This window comes from Strix aluco, chromosome 9, assembly GCF_031877795.1.
Source record: "Strix aluco isolate bStrAlu1 chromosome 9, bStrAlu1.hap1, whole genome shotgun sequence".
Classification (NCBI taxonomy): Eukaryota; Metazoa; Chordata; class Aves; order Strigiformes; family Strigidae; genus Strix; species Strix aluco.
Genome location: NC_133939.1, coordinates 23,126,231 through 23,142,022, shown reverse-complemented (window position 1 = coordinate 23,142,022; position 15,792 = coordinate 23,126,231). Strand labels below are relative to the sequence as shown.

The 15,792-nt window shown below is 38.7% G+C and overlaps 1 protein-coding gene across 8 annotated transcripts in view; it reads left to right on the top strand.

Moving 5' to 3' along the window:
* The first annotated feature begins 203 nt into the window (after positions 1–203).
* Positions 204–15,792, top strand: part of PIK3CA (phosphatidylinositol-4,5-bisphosphate 3-kinase catalytic subunit alpha) — a 47,183-nt gene continuing 31,594 nt past the window's right edge. For 2 of the 8 annotated variants that reach the window (XR_012624327.1, XM_074834221.1), the window contains exon 1: positions 204–356. The gene's annotated coding sequence lies outside the window, so the exon portion shown is untranslated. Of the gene's footprint in view, positions 357–680; positions 860–6,590; positions 6,990–9,563; positions 9,884–10,613; positions 10,633–10,753; positions 10,771–11,544; positions 11,783–15,792 lie in introns of those variants that run through there. The other 6 variants (XM_074834227.1, XM_074834222.1, XM_074834225.1 and 3 more) reach the window with 6 other exon arrangements.

Sequence of the window (15,792 nt, the reverse complement as noted above, 5' to 3'; positions counted from 1 at the left end):
CGTGCAGCCCCCGACGCCTCCGCCCTCCCCCTCCTCCCGCGCGCCGCGGTTCCACTTCCGGCGGGCGGCGCCATCCCCATCCGGGGTCAGGGCCCCGCTCCCTTCCTGTTATTGCCCGGGCGGGAGGCGGCTCCGGCAGCGCTGTGGGGGTTGTGGACGCTGCTTCCGCCAGCGCCCGGGGAGGGGCGGGGGGGGGGGGGGAGGGGAGCGGAACGGTTGCCTGCTGAGGGGGTGCGGTGGTGGCTGTGGGGCGGCTCAAGGAGTTGCGAGCGCTGCGGGGCGCTGCCCGGCCCTGCCCTGCCCGTCGGGGCGGCGGCTGCGGGCCGGCTCGCAGGAGGGGAGGCCGCGCCTGTGAGGTGAGTGAGGCGAGGGTCGGTGCTGGGGCCGCCTGGCTCTCCCGCGGAACGGTAGCGCTCTCTGGGGCGTCCCGCGGCGGTGGTCGGGGGCTTCCCGGCACTCCGGGCGGGCGGTGGCGGGGAGGGGCGCCGCTTTCTCTAGGCTGTGGGGCGTCTGGTTCGCCTTCAGCAGCCGGAGGGGGAAGCACGACCCTCGGGTGGTTGAGGGGGGGTCGGAGCGCGGCTGCGTCCTCCCGGAGGAGCGCTGCGGTGGGGCTTCCCTCGGCTGGGAGAGCTCCAAGGCGTTCCTCCGCCAGATCCTGGTTTGTGGGTCTCTCCTCGTAGGGACGTGACCTGGGAGAAAGAAAAACCGTAGGGGCTTGTCGCTTTCGAGTGTGGCTCCCCCCACGCCCGACATATGGCTGTTTTGTATGAAGATGTTTCAGAAGTTCTTGCAATGGAGTGTGTGTAGGCTCACGGTTGGGCCAGTTAATGATACTGGGAACAGAGCCTCTTCAGACTGGGTATGCGTATGAAGTGGTGGCATACAAATCTCCTGTTTCCAGCTGCAGTCCACTTGCAGTAGCCGTGTCACATCAATACTACCTGTAAAAACGTCTTATTTCATGCTATCCAGAGATCTCTTTTTATTGATGTTATTTAAGAAACTGCTGTTTCTTACCAGTACTTGTGTATTTTCTAGTAGACCGAATGTTAACAAAGCTTCTATCAAACTAATACAAGCTGCACGTTTGTTGTTCTTGGGGGGTTTTGCTGCTGTTTTCAGCATTCCTGAAATTATTAATGTATCAGACCTCTTATTTTTGTTACTAATACTCCTATGTCTCTGTCATCTTCTTCCTCTGTAACTCTTTCCTTGTTGACTTTAAAGATGTGATTGAACAGAAGTTACTTTATAAACAGTGCATCTTCAAGCACAAGGAAAGCATATGTTTAAAATAGACAGTATGCTTGGGTTAATTGACAGCTTTGCTTGAGTTAATTTTGCAGTTATGAGCGTTCTGCAGCAGACTTGTAAAGGAGTGGTAAACTAGATGCTGAATCTGGATTTTGTAGTACTTGAAAGAAGGAATCTGGACTCTGTTCTGTTAGTTACTTGTACCCTCACATCCCTGTGTTGAGCTTTAGCAGGCTTTCAAATTCATCACATTGGTTAAAGTTAGAAACTTTCTCATCATGATCTGAATCATTCTTTTATTTCTTCCACCTCACAATTAATTTTCAGGGATGTTCTCATACTTGTGGTTCAGCTGATTCCATGCTGCAATTCTATAATGCAGTAATAATCAAAGTCTACCTCTTGTGTGTAAAGATGGTTAGTTCCTAGGAATATTTCACTACTCAGGATGATGGGGTTTAATGGTTTGTCTACTGTGGGGCACTGATTGGATAAGCTTTTCTGAAGTAAAACCCCATGTGAACTTAAAGTTTCACAATAAATAACTTTATTCTCAAACAATAACATTGGCAAACTTTTCCATAATGGTTAGTTGAAAGCATATTTTAGCCAGTGTCGTCACATTGACAAACCACACATCAACCAAGCTTGTAGTGCTCACAGAGGAATTTATGAAGCCGCACAATTCCTTATGTGATCCATGAAGCATTCTGCTTTTTTCATTAAGACAATAAATACAGCAACTTCAGAGCTGCAGTTGAAATTTGACTGGAACAGATGCCCTGCATTTCATAGGTGTTAACTCGATGCCATTCTTAGCAACCTGGAAACAGTGTTTTCGTATTTTTTCAGAGCACGCTAAGCCCAGCCTACAAATCCATGCTAAGGCGTTTTAGTTGTTTGACTGCTTCAAATTGTCCTTCTGTGTTAATAGCAAATTTGTTTTGCTTCTTGTTGTATGTAATTTACTTTCATGCATAATGACATTGAGCGTTTTGTTTTTCTGGAGTATTCTTTGGGAAAGGTGGTGTAACTGAGCTGTTTACAAAGCAGCTGTGCTTTACTGGAAGTCATAAAGTAGTTAAATACTTAGTTAACTGTTTCTCTGACAATCAGGCTATTACTGCTTTCTGGAAGCAAGTAGGGGCTACTCCTTCCTGGATAACTCACTTTTTTAAAGTTGCTGGAAGCTTTAGAATAGAAATGTCTGCAACAATTACCGTCATGCCATCTCACAAGACCGAGTATGTCATGAGAGCTTTCCAGTTGTTGGAAGAAAATAACACCTTTAAAAAGTGTTATTGCGTAAAGAATGGACTTCCTGATGACAGTTGTTCCTCAGATTCAAATGTGTAGCATGATTTTTAATGGCTTGGTCATGGGTAATAGCTTTGAACAACCTTTTTAATTCAGAAAGAAATTGAAGATTTTATAAATGGCTAGACAACAAGCCTAAGGCTGACATTTCATATGCAAAAACTGATTTCTTAAAAATGATGTACATGAAATGTCAATTCATTATGTAGTCTTTTAGACTTATGGTGCAGATGCTCTGCGTACCAGGAATACCTGGTTATCTGAACACCTTGCAAATACCAGTCACTTCCAAATAGGAGACTGTTGTTACTGCTTTTCTTGCCTGTTTTGGGGGAAAGAAAACTGGGATGATGATACATTAATTGCAAATCATTCAAGAAATACTAGGATCTCTTAGATGGGTATTATATGTATGTTTGCTTTGCCTAGTTGTGTACATTAATGAAGGTTAACAAAGGTTGTAGTTAATAGGGCATTTGAAAAATGTGGTATTTGGGTGAGGGGAAGCTAAAATTTTTTTAAACTTTGATACTGCTGAGGAAACTGATTTTTATGATTTATAACTGGAGCAGGAATACTGCAAAATTAATCTTTCCAGTTTAATCTCAAAATACCATTGTAAAACTAAATTTTGTCTTAATACTTACTGTTCTGTAATTACTGAAAAATGTGTGAGATCTAGTAAATCTCCCAGATGAGGAAAAACGGGCCATATGTGCATTTTTTGTGTGTGTGATTGAGTTGGAGGGGGAGCATTAGGGAAAGAATAAGAGTTTGTCCTTTGGCTGACTGAAGAAACAGACTTATGGCTTGTGGTGTAAGCTAAGGTAGGGTTTGTTGGGGTTTTTGCAGCTTTTTATGCATTGCATTCCATGCTTGTGGGAGTTTTGTCTCATCCTTTTAAAAAGCCAGACATCCAGCTGCTCCAAGTGATGATGCCTGTCTGATACTGTAGCTATGGCTAGAAGAGGCCACAAAAATATTTATGCTAAAACTGGATGGGAATTTTCTTTTGCCCTTTAAGTTGAATGTGTCATGGCAAAGAATTCTGTTACAAGTTTCTCTTTGTAGTATCCTAATCCAAATGTGAGCAGTGGAGAGAGAAAATGGATTTGTTTCTCTTGATATTTATTTGGACACCAAACATATGTGAGTTGTTTTCAGTACAGGGTTGGTCCAGATAACCTCCAGTGGTTCCCTCTAACTGAATTTATTCTATAAATTATTTCTGAATGGCTAATGGGAGTGTTAAGTGAACCAGAAATAGTACTCTGAACTATTAACTGGTTTTTTTCCTGCACCACTGCCATAGTATTAACTTGAAAAAAACAACAACTACGAACAAAAAAACCTAACCAAAAAAGAAACCCCACAAAATCAAACCCAACTGGGGGGTAGAGAGAATTAAACTGTTTTGAAAAAATAAAAAGTCGTTTTTATAAATCCTGTAAGTTAACTTGTGGTCAAAGGGAAATGCAGCAGACAGTATAGTTTATGTAGTTCTGAATCTGTCTTAGTCTAAGCAGTACTTAATGGTTTTGCAGCCAGTATGTTTGCTTTTATATAGCATGCATTTACAATTCAATTCTAGAAAAGTATTTTTCTAGATGCAGATTTTTGTGAAAGGCAGTTTGAGAAGCCTGTGTATTTCAAACAAGAAATGTGAGAGACAGTGGACATCATCGCTTGTTCTCTATTAAGAGCATTCTTTTCTTAAAGCCAGTAAAGTGGAGAATAAAAGCCCTTTGTCAATTATGGCTGCTAAGTACACTCCCTGGGAATGTTTATAGTCTGTTTTTGAAAAACTGTACTCAAATACCCAAACTCTAGAAATATAAAAATGAAATTCAAGGAAGCCAGCTTACCTTTATAAAATTGAAGGGGGGAGAATGATGGAGTACTGTTGAAGCTTTTGCCTCTCTGGCATGTTGCTAACTTGCAGCAATAGAAATAAATGACTACTTCAGTCTAGTTTAGGAACAGTTGGGCTAAACATAGAACTTGAGGTTCAGCCATCTCTTGTTTCATGCCCCGTTGCTTTTTACCAATAGAAGGTTAGATGTACCTCAAAGAGATTGGGTTTTGTTTGGTGGTTTTTTTGTCTAGCATTAACGTATTTCCTTAAATTAACTGATCATTTTATGTAGGATAACTTTGGCCATTTTGCTTACAGCTTCTGATTAATGAAAAGCTTGCAAATTAGCTTTTGAGCATTGTAACCACAAAGCATATTTGTCGAATACAGGAGACTTATTGAATTGACTAAGACTTACTGTAAAGCTCCCTGAAATTTTGAGACAGCTGAGTCACATTTGCTGTACATTATGACCTTCTTCTAAGGCAAAGATATGTAGAGAAAAATCCCTTGGGTGTTTTCTCTTGAAGTCCAAACAAAAAAGAAAACTAGAAGGTTGCTCCTTAGATTAAACATGTCAAAAAACTTACTGTTTTTGCTATTTCCATACTTCTTAGTCCATCTTTTGACATTACTTAATGTGGCAGTTAGTGGTGATGAATGACTCTTGCCCAATGTGTTCCAAGACTTCCTAATTTTTAACTCTTGCTGTTAACTTGGGTAACAGTCCTTCCAGAAATGGATTTTCTGCTGAGATTGCATTTGTTGTCTTGGAAAAGTGTCTTAAACTAATCTGTTTAGCTGTGGGTATTACAGAGGATGCTGAATCTGTGAGCAAAAATTTACTCCTTGTTGGAACCTTATTCCTTCTTCAAAAACCAAGAAACCTTGAACATTACTGAAAAGAAAATATTCAAGATTCAGCATTTCATCTGAGAGTAATCAACCATAAGTAGAAATACTTGCCTGTTCTGTGATCTGAATCTAATAGAATAGAATTTTCTGTACCTTGGGACTTTGACATCTGACTTAATAGAAAAGTGAGGTGACTGATCTTTGCAAAGGTGTAGGCAAGCTAAGCACTGAACACTTGAAAATACAAGTACAAAAAAAAGTAAGAATGAGCAGAGGGTAAAGAATGGCTTTCCAAGGAAGCAGATTGGAGATGAACTGTTCTTTCTCAAACTCAACAAATATGCTTTGTGTGATGTGGTATGTTATTATCCAACTTCAGTGTTTGTGCCACTTAGTTACTTTTCATTAAAGCTGGAAAACACTAACTTGACTCTTGACTACAGGCATAGTGTAAAAGATTAATGTTAGCACTGTTAACTTAATAGTGCTAACATAAGGAGAAGTTTCTCGGTAGAGCTAGCTTCCTTTGGGAAAAGGGAAGTAAAAACTTCCACTCCAATTACTCTAAAATATGCTTGTTGTGGTCATTAAACTGCTTAGATTATAAAACATACCACTTACTCTTCATTTTTGTATTTATGTTTCCAGCTCTTAAGAGAATAATCAGCAAATGTTGTGGCTAGATTATAAAAGTGGAAGTCATACTAATAAAACTGAAAATTGCTCTTCTGTCTTCTGAAAAGTTTATATGGATGTTGAGCAACCAGTTCCACTTACCAGTTTATCAAGGCAGTCTCCACTGGTGGGAGGAAGGTGATTAATATATTGTATCTTATCTGCTTGCAATTTTATGCTGTCACCTCTGAAATCTCCTTCAATTTCGATGTTAAGTACTGTAGAAGAGCACTTGTCCCAAGAAAACCTCTAGTGTCTAAGTGAAAGAGCTAATTTTTAAGCAACATCTAGACATCTTGAATAGCCTTGATTGTGGCGTATAATTGAGGATGTGTCCGAACAGGGTGCCTGTGAGTACCACTTTTAGACTAGCAAGTTCGTTATACAAAGATTGATTTTATAATAAGCTATGTTTGTGTTGCAGTGTAAAATAGTAATGTGTGAAATTGAAATGCTGTCATTGTAGATGATAAAAGTTAACCAGTTATGTGAATTTTTTGTAAGTAGTTGCTAGCTAAAATGCTTAAAGTTGATTTTAACATTTTAATAGAGAAGGTAAAGTTTAACTGTGTTTCTCATGTTTAATTGTTTACCAGGGTTGTGGTTAGCAAAATTCTAATAACTAGTCTTCCTCTTCAAGTTTCTCTGAAATGGAGGATAAAGCACTGATGTCGTTATCACTGCTCAGCAGCACTCCCTTGATCTTAGATACCTCCAACTTGGAATGTTTTGACATGTAGGGGAAGATGGCATAACTACCACCAAGAGATAAAAGGATGAAAACGGAAGCCAACAAGCAACAAAACAGCAGAGTTGATACATGAAGAAAAGGATAGTAAAACCTATTCCTGACTGTGGAAACTCTCCTTAAATGTGTTGTCAAATTACTTTGCAATCCGGCTCTTCAACTCCTTTATCGCCACTTTTCCAAGCCTTTCATTGTACATCAGCAGATAGGATAGTATCAGAAGCAACTTCAAGGTGATAAGAGAAACGTAACCATTATTATGGCTTCTAATCTCTTGCTGTCCTGGTATGTGAGCAGGTTATTTATTTCAACAACAACAAAGATTATTTGCGATATAGTCACCCTTCCCTAATTGGTGTTTTTTATGGGTTGAAATTAAATCCAAAACACTTAGGTTTTTGTGGTTTTTCTGTTCTATCCCAGGGTTAAATTTCACCAGGCTGAAAACTGCGTGCAGTCTTTTTGAATATACACACCTACAAAAACATTAACGAAATGTTTCCAAAGAATGATGTATTAAAGATACTTCCTTGTTTGTGCAGATGTGTACAGTTCTCTTAATAGCAATGGCTGACTACTGCCAGCACCTTTTTGGCTTTTTTAAAAAAAGTTTTACTTTTTAACGCATCCCTTACAGAGTTATGAGTGTAGTAGTAGGCAGCATGTGCCTTAGTCTCAAAGTATTTCGTCTGGATGTGAAAGTCACTTACCAAGCTGGGAAATTGAGAAATCTTTAAACTATTATGGAGATGTTGCTGGTATTCACTGTTCAAATATCTATGAGCTTATGTCACTTTCTTCTTTGGAAAGTTCATGTTAATTGCAATCACTATCTATTTAGGCAAATATTAGCCATTTCTTTTGCATGTAGTAAACACAAACTGCTGGTACCCTGACCTTGTTAGAAAAACAATTTGGGTAACAGCTTGAAGTATAGGAAAGAGATGCACTAACTACAAGCTTAATATCTCAGTAGCCCCATGCTTGAAATCATGCTTTCATGTTTGCACAGTATAGGGTTTGCAAAGCAGATGCTTCTAACAGATATGTACAGAAATGATAAACATTTGATTAAACATGCTGAAGAACCATTTGTCACAGTTTAGCATGGCTGTTTTTATACTTCAGGCTGAAGCATGCAGGACCTAATGACATACATAGTCACAATGAATCATGTTTGTTTGCACTTCTTGAGCACAAGTGCCAATATGTTAGTGTCTCAAGAATCATGAATGTTGCTTTGGCATTCAACCTGTAAATGCAGAGAAAAGTCCTATTCAGAGTCAACAGCTAGAAGAATAAACCTAAACTCCTTAAGGTTTTGGAGAAACTTTGGTTTCTTTGTGACATATAAACCAGTCAAATACACTTACAAAATCAGTAATTCAGTCAACAGTATTGTTTCATGTAGAAGGCTCAGTTTTCTGATGCGCTTAGGTGCTGTATGCCAAACTAATCTGTGACCTTTAGGGAGATGAAACCTGGGGGGAGCACACAGTGATACTAGAGGCCTTGCTGCTGAATAGTATCACACTGTCCCTCTCACACACTTGGTGTGGGGGGTAGGCAGGACAGGCTTGGTCTGCTGCTGGAGTAAATAAAGGTCTGTTGATAATGTTTTATGGAAAACTGTTGGTGCTTATCTTTCAGCAAGGTTATCATCTACTGCTAAATAAATATTTAGTTAATCACCATTGACTCTGTATCACAAACAGGCCTACTAGGGAGTAGTACTTCATTATTTCTGACTCTTGAAAAGCCATGGTATTTTCCTGTTGTGATTATAGCTTGTGTAGAGGTAGGCAGCTACTACTACAGGGCAGGGTTTGCAAGGAACTGGATTTGTTTCCCTGCTGTCTTGTTCCATGTGTCTTTGTATAGGACAATTTGCGAAGAACTATATTAATTTCAGCTGTTTATAGGACAAGAGTATTTAGTTGCAGAATTGAAATTTTTCATGATGGTGACTGTGCCTGTGTTAATTCTGCCACAAACTTCCTTCTCTCAACAAACGGTTTTAAAGAGGGAGTTAAGAAATACCTCAATGGAGAATGTATTTTTTTGTTTTTTGAGTTTAGGAGCTTAAACAAAAAAACCTACTTCCATGGCTTTTGCTGAGGCATGTGGTTCCTTTCAAATGCTCTATCAAAAGTGAAGTTGCAGCCCATCCTCTGTTTGCCAGTAAATAAAAGATAATGATTTTTGCTAATGGAATTCAGTAAGTCCATGCGGACTAAACCCATACTTCTATAAATGCTGTTTGGCTACAGAAGTCAGTTAAGATAGAATAAATGGAAAGCTAACTTATATTCAGACTATGAAACAAACTGCCATCTTCCATTTTGCTGTTCTGTGCTTAGTATTAGAAATCTGTAAAGTTGCAGTATTGCTATCCACTGCCACTCAAATTATTTTTTACACGTTAGTTGCTTTCAGGGTCTGGAGTAATTTAGTGCAGAATAAACCCTTTATCTCAATTTAAAGTTGCTGTCTGACTCCATCCTAAGAAATATTATGTGGGAAGTACACAATATGCTCTAAGTCAGTCTGAGTTTGATGTCTTTTTCGGCTACTTCTTAGTAAAGGAAGGGCTCACAGAGGGGATCTTCAGAGTAAAGATGGATATAAATTAATAAACAGAAGTGGGCCAAATTTTCTTTGGAACACATGTTTCTTTCTGTGCCTTCCATCCAGAGAAGCTGCTCAGGTGGATGTTGTCGATTGAACCCTCTGGATATGTTGTTTGTGGTAGAGAGGGAAGTGTAGTGGTGTGAGGACTGGCAGTACCTCCAGTGTCTTATTTCAGATCTCTCCCTGCCCTTCTAGGTATGGACAGTGGGAGAGGAAATCTTTCCTCTTTGTCAATGCAACTGGAGGTTTGTCTTGCTGCAGCAGGGAGTTCTAAAAGCCAAGGTGATGTGTCTGGGGGAGATCAGCACCAGGAAGGGCCCAGTATCTGAGTTACAGCTCTGCTACACAGCTGCTCATGTTAGGTGAAGATTCAGACTAGACCAGAGTGGAGAACACCTGGATTCACTCTGCTCTGGTTCCTTGTCCTTGTCCGTGTGCCAGCGCTTCCTGTTTTTAAAGATCATGTTTACTGTCTGGGTTCCAAATATCCCAGGAAGGTGGGAGGATGGGAAGAAACATGGGAAGAAAAGTAAACAGCACTATTTAAGGTGGAGTTTTATATTTTTATATATATATTTTTAGCATTTATTACCTATCTAGTTTGATGAATGATGTTCTAGAGTAATCGTTTGTTTACATCAGTTTGCACTAATTTCCAAAAGCAGAACACTTCTGCATGTGAAAACTAACATTGAAACCCTTAGTATTTGTAGCAAGGAGCAGAATAGGGATTGTGGTGTGCTTTTACTTCATGTTCTTTCTGATGTTTACATAAAAAATGTTTGTCACCCACATAAAATAGACTATTAAAGAAAAATATGTAATCAGAGAAAAAACTTACTTCTATTGGTACAAAATGGCATGTTGCTCTGATTTTGTTGCTGAACTTTAAGGCTTTTGATTTAAAGAGCTTGAAGGAATTTGAGTGCTGCTCACTGAGCTTCAGAGTGCACACCTAGCTCTGGAGGAACAGCTCCAACCAGTACAGAGCCAGATGGGAGAGTAATTCTCCTGCTACATAGCTGACCAAGCTAATGGTTGAAATAATGAGTAAGCAGATATGTGAAGTGTAAAGAGAAGATGCGCTGTTTTTCTAATTTTTTGTTGTGCTTTATGACTACTAGTTTTCTATAAATAACAAAATCCTTTCCTTTGAGGTAAAGCTAGAAATGGAATTACTGAATGATTTCAGACTAAAAAGGAAGATTTAATTCCAGGCTTTCCTTTGTTTAACAAAGAGGAAAAAAATCTGCCTTTAACTGGAAGAAAATGTTCTAGGACAGAGATTCTGCTCTTGGTATGTCATGGGATCCCTAGGGAAAAAGCACAATCATAGTGGGAGTTGTAGAGGTCACCAGCAACTTTCAAATGTTTCTTTCTCGTGATCCTGTTTTCATGGCTCCTAGAAACGATATGCCTGCATGGATGGGGGAGGGTGAGCAAGGGGATTTGAAAATAAGAATTTCCAAAGGTCTTTTGGTTTTCTTGGGGGGGGGTGGGGGAAGACTTCAGCAATAGTAAATATTTTTAAACTGTTCATTTTGTTTTCGTTTCAGCTGTTTGATATTTTTTCAGTTACAGTTAACATACATATGTATTACCTCTTGGGCAATACTTTATAGTGTGTTAGGTTGTTTTTTTTCAGGATGACCTCACCACTGATTTTATTCCTTGTATCTGAAAGTCACTACAACCAGAATCCAACAATATTATTTTCTGAAACAAAATAAAAATCTGCATGTAAGATAACTTTAAAGAGCTTTGAAATGTAGTCAACCCATGTTCTCATATCTAACTAAACTGCAACCTCTTTTCACTAATTTCCAGTGAGATTTTACATGCCCAGGAAAGAATGATCTTGTATTTCTATTGTACTGTAATTCTACAGATGCTACCAATAACATTAGGATTTTTTAGCTCTGTAGAACAAGGCAAAGGTATTCAGCACTGTTGTTTGCAGGGAAGAAGTAGGTAACTACAAATAAAATTGGTAGTGTTTGGAAATACTTGCCTGTTTCAGAAGGAAACTAAATGTTAGGAAGATGTGTTTTCCACAGTGTTAAATCTTTCTGTTTGTTTGTTTCCCTTGGGCTGCTGTTTGTGATCAGATAAGGAATTCTGCGTATTTGCCTCTTTCTGTGAAATAATGATGAAAGTAATACGTAAGAAATAAGAAGGCATAACTGCAATACAACAGTTTCCTGCTTTCTATTCTAAACAAAGCAGTATTTCTTTCTACTGTTTAAATCTGTGTGTAATAATGTTTTCATAGAGGACAGTTTCAGACATCTTTGTACTAGTCTTCCTGGGTTTTGGAAAAATGCCAGCTTGGCAAGCAGGGAGAACAAAAGGACAGTACTGAAAATATCTAGTCTGGGGCAGTCTTAACGCAGCAGGTTTGGACAGCAGCAAAATTAGACAGGCAACTCTGCCTAGTTTTCTTCATGGTGAGTTTTTGGAGTGCCTGATGTGTCTGAAGAGGAGACTAAAACATTTGATCTTCAGAAAAGTTGAAATGTCTTGCATTCTGAAAAGTGTTACTCTTGCCCCAGGGATTTTTTTATTCCCCTCCAATTTTTGTTTCGGGAATTCCACAGAGGTTTAAAATAGCTTGTTTGGGGACATACCTGTAGTTGATACTTCTGTCAGTTTGACAGGGGATTGGGAAAATCATACAAATTACACATGAGTGCACAGTAAATCAATCTATAAATATAGTTGGATTGTTTAATGACTGGAAGACTCTTTTCTTAAGGCAATGCGAAGAGTCTAGAGGAAAATACTACCTGGAGAAGAAATCAAATCTAGACACAAACCCTAATGAGCAGCTCTTTGATAGCAAAGATACTGCAAATTATTATAAAACATTGCTACGTCCTGTCTATGAAAGCAATGTAATGGGATTTGTCTTGTGACTGGAAAAACTAATGGACTTCAATTAAAGTGTAGTAGTTTACTGAATGACTAATTCAGTTTCAAGTATGGACTGATAAAATTGCGTTGAGTGTTTAGTCTATGCTTTTGAATTGATTTTGAAACACTAGCTGATGTTTACAGCAATGCAAAATTATTCAGTTCTCGGTCATTGAAATGTGTTCCTCTTTGCATAAACATCCCATACTTTATACATTTAATACAGTATTACAGCACAGTACACTTCTGCTTCTTGCTTCCTTCTATACTTGCTGGTTGGTACATCATAGATGGAAGAATTGCTTTCTTGCAGAGCCTGAAGAGTAACTGTAGGTGGTCGTGCTGATGACAACCTTAACAATAAGTCTCTTGAGGTGAAAAAAATTTTTTTCCCCTCTAGAATGACCCACAGGCTTGCACCATGGGTCTTCACCTGTTTTCCAAGACATATGGAAAAGACATATAGGTGGAGCTCCTCTGTTTGGAGAACATGCCCACAGATAACTTACAAAACAGGGAAAAACACCTTATCAGTTAACTGTGGGGTTTTTTTGTTTTATATCTCTCTCTCTCAATTGCCAAATATTGATAGCTATGTGGAGCTGGTATAATGTTTGTGAGTAATCTCTAGACAGTGAAAATCAATTCACTTAATCTAATCTGTAAACAGATAATCTGTAAAAATGAGTGTTCTCTTAACAAGGAAGGGTTCTCCATGCTTTCTGATAGAAGAGCTCATGAAAAGTCATTTCTTGTTTGCTTGTTTTTGTAATGTAGATTTTGTCTGTACTGAAGGGTAACAGTCCTTCCTTTTAGCAAGACACATAAAACTTAGATCAGTAACACTCCTGTTTGAGATTCTTCTGGCAAAATGTTAACGTACAAAAACCACTTACAGTGTTAAAAATACTGCCAGGGTGTCCTGCTGAGCTGTAGATGCACAGGGCTTTTATGTGTGAAAGTGTGGTGAAAACAGCTGCAGAGGCCTCAGATGTCTTTAGGGGAAAATATATGTGGGTTTTTGACTCAAGTTAATTTGTCTCAAGCTTAGCTTGCTTAAATTATGAACATAGGAAGTACTTCTTCTTTGGGTACTAATGTTAGGAACCAATATTGACTCTCCTGCAGTACAATTCTTACTGAATTTCCCCCCACTGAGCTCCATTCCTCAAGGGGGAAGACTTCCTTTCAGAAGAAGTAGCAGCAAACTTTATGATGGTTTTACGTAAATCTTGTCAGAATTAACATATTTGTATGTCTTCAAGAAGGCGTTAGGAAAATAATTGTAGGCTGTAACTTGTAATAAAATATTCAATAGACTGAAATTGAGTTAGCCATGCTGCTTTATGTAGTTCTGCACAGTTCAGTGCTGTGAGGTGATAAAACTGTCAGTTTACCAAAACCAAGTTTTCTAAACTTGGAATCTCTTATTCTAAATAAGGGATTATATCAGCTGTATCAGACTATAGCTGATTTCTGTCCTATGAGAAAATAGATTATATATATTAGCAAGTAGGAATCATTATTTGGGAAGGTATGTTGTTTAACTTCCTTCTTTCTTCCTCCATGGGTATTTACTATTTTTGAATGCAGTTTCAAAATTTGATCACTTATAGTCTGGGTGCTCAGCAAGGTTAGTGATGGAGAATGTGCTGAATGGATCAGGAAGGCTGTAATGAGTTGAAAAGGATACAATTTGATTGGCTGGTGTCGTTGAGTTTGGCCTTTGTGACCATCTGTTGTATCCCAAAGCTTTTGGCAGGGGAAAAAGTTTAAGGTGGTTTTGGAAGGTCAGGGATTGCAGGTGTGATGTAGTGTTCATTTGAAGTGTTTGCTTGTACCCTTAGTTGCATTTAAATAACATCTCTCTAGAATTCTCTTAAAATTATAGTCCTTTTACTGTCGAAGAACATAATTGATTCTATTTATTCCAGGCAGCCTTCCAGATTTGAAAGTGTACACAGAAACACAAGCTGCCAACTATACTTCAAAACTGTTTCTGTTTATATTTCTGCTTTCCAAATCCAAACCCTGGAGGCGTGCTTACATGTGCAAGTAAAATGAATATGCACACAGAATGACTATGCGCCCTGTTCCAGCACATGTCTGTATCCCAGTTTAAAACAAAAGCTGCTGTTTTCGTGCAGTTGCTCTAAAAAGAGTGTAGACTTTGGGGTGTCCCTTTTGGACTGTTTGCAAGTCTTTAAAGAAATGGTATTGAGCTGTCTTTTAACACTTTAAATTTTTAAAAAGCCATGGTCGACATCTATTTTGAGAAGATACTTGTCTAAAAGTATTTAATGTGTACGTGTGTCCCCCAGCCCTGCCTCTGTTTCTTTGTTAGCAGTTATTGGTGGGGAGGGAGGAAAAACTTGCAGTGGAATCAACCACAATTCTTGAAGGTGAACTAGCTCCACACTGTTGCAGTCATGCTCACTCCCCTGTGTAGACCCTGATGTTCATCTGACTCCATGGTAGTCTTGATAAGGCAGGTAGAACAGCAGAAACTAACCCAAGAAACACCTCGGGCAGGGAGAAGGCAGGCTCTTAAAACCATCAGTTCAGAGGAGCCTCAACAGTATTGTGGAACTGAACTTAAAAGACTGCTGGTATAAACTCAGTCTGTGTTGTGAATATTTAATTGGATTGTGGTCCCTCTATATTATCATTGTTTGTATGTGTGGATAGAAAAGTTCTTATGACTGCATGTTCTTGTTTTGATTTTTTTGTGTTGGTATATGCCTTAATAGTAATGTGTTTCAGCCTATGCTTGTAATTAAGAAACATAAATAAGCATGTGATTCACTGGGATGGAGAGGGAGTCTTGTTCATGCTTTGCCTGATCAAAAAGATGCTATTTAATCTTTTGTGTGTTTCTTTTCATCTGTAAACTGAGGATAGTTACTGGTAATTCAGAATTCTCCAAGTTACTCTAAACGGTGTTATTTGGGTTCATTTGTAATGTTTTGTAATTGCTGAGCTTTCCGAGTTTGGCTCTTTAAATGCACTGTGAGTGTGATCAGAACTTTCCATTTCAGCATCTGCTCACTGAGACTATTACAACAATGAGGAAAATAAAATAGCTTCTTTAAGCTCTTCTTAAAAAAGTCAGTTGCAAAGCCCTTCTAAATATGCGTGAGGTGTTAGTGGAAAAGCATTTTTCTAAACCTGCAGTGGCACTTCAGTACTTTTGTTGATATTTTTAAAACCCCAAACTACAACTACAAAGGAGGGTTTAAAAAAGACAACCCTATTGCTACTCAGAGTTGCTTAGGAAGCTGTGGATTTGCAAAAACATCATTTTCATTCTAATGCTTCTTTTTAAGATCTGAAGTGTGGTAAAAGCAGGTACTGGATGTACTTGGAAGAAAATGTTTCAGAAAATAAGTACCAAGGCATAGAAGTGCAGAAATGAGGATCATGGTTTTATTTTTTTACATATATCATTTAAAATATATTTATAATTCTGTGTATATTTTAATACACATAATATATATTTATATATAAATATATATTTTTAAAAATTGCTGAGCAAAGGGCAAGC